Genomic DNA, 1,162 nt, shown 5'->3' with positions numbered 1-1,162 from the left:
CGACGCAGTAAGGCGACAACCATGGATGACCACGCCAAGGCCCTGTCGGATCTCACTTCGGCCATCGCCTGGCTGATGACCAAGGTCAACGACATCCACCCCATTGTGCTTGATTTGCAGAGCTGGAAGCTTGCCATCGAGCAGTCCATCAAGGAACTAGGCCAGGACGTGCGTGCCATCCGCACTCAGATCGGTGACAAGGCCCCGTACACAAGCAAGGAGCCGGCGGCACAGTAGGTTCGGCTCGTCGATCTGCCTCCCATGCTTCCTCCCATGGTGGACGCGCCTCAACCGCTACATCTTGGGCCTTTGCAAGCTGGTAGTGACAATGGTCACGGGCCTCATGGCCATGGCGTCGCCACTAATCTACGGGGGAAATCGCGTGGGGAGACCCGAACCCCAGATTCCCTCCAGCCACCGGTACGTCTGATTCCTTCAACTACGACGAGCATTCATTTTCTGGGGATCGCGGGTACCATCGCTTGCTGCCACTGCCGCATTTCGATTTTCCCCTATTCGATGGCACAAACCCAAAGGCATAGCGTCTCAAGTGTGAGGCCTATTTTCAGGTTTGCACGTTGGGTCCAGATACCTCTGTCATCTGTGCGGCTATGTATTTCACTGATGGGGCGCCCACCTAGCTCCAATCCTCCCAAGCCCACCTGCATTATCAAGATTGGGGGGCTTCATTGCCGTGATCTGGACCTAGTTTGGCCGTGAAGAATTTTAGAATCTTCTTCGCCAATTTAACAGACTTAAGCAAACCGACACTGTTACTGAATATGCAGAGCAATTTAATCAAATCATGCATCATCTCCTCGCGCATCACATATCTTGGGATCCTGCTTTCTTTGTCACTCAATTCATGGAAGGCTTGTAGCATGAAACTCGCTCCGCTGTTGTTTTGCATCGCCTGCAAACATTGGATATTGTTGTGGATCTTGCGTGTTTGTAGGAGGAGGTGATGGAGGTATTTTGCAGAGCTGACAGACGAAGCCCTGCTCCATCCATGACGCCAGCGAGCAGTTGTGCCCCTCCATGCACGGCACTACCGTTGCATTTGCCTATGGTGAAGGATGGAACCGGGGCCCAAGTGGTGCGCCAGGACAATCACTGCGCCTCCAACATCAACCGATCGTCACCCAGTGATGACAAATTGGCG

At 53.8% G+C, this 1,162-nt stretch overlaps 1 pseudogene; it reads left to right on the top strand.

The window, feature by feature from the left end:
- The first annotated feature begins 273 nt into the window (after window positions 1-273).
- On the top strand, window positions 274-880 carry LOC125537617 (annotated as a pseudogene).
- The last annotated feature ends 282 nt before the right edge of the window (window positions 881-1,162 follow it).

This window comes from Triticum urartu, chromosome 2 (assembly GCF_003073215.2).
Source record: "Triticum urartu cultivar G1812 chromosome 2, Tu2.1, whole genome shotgun sequence".
Lineage (NCBI taxonomy): Eukaryota > Viridiplantae > Streptophyta > Magnoliopsida > Poales > Poaceae > Triticum > Triticum urartu.
Note: the sequence above shows the minus strand (reverse complement) of the source record. Positions and strands in the feature narration are given on the sequence as shown.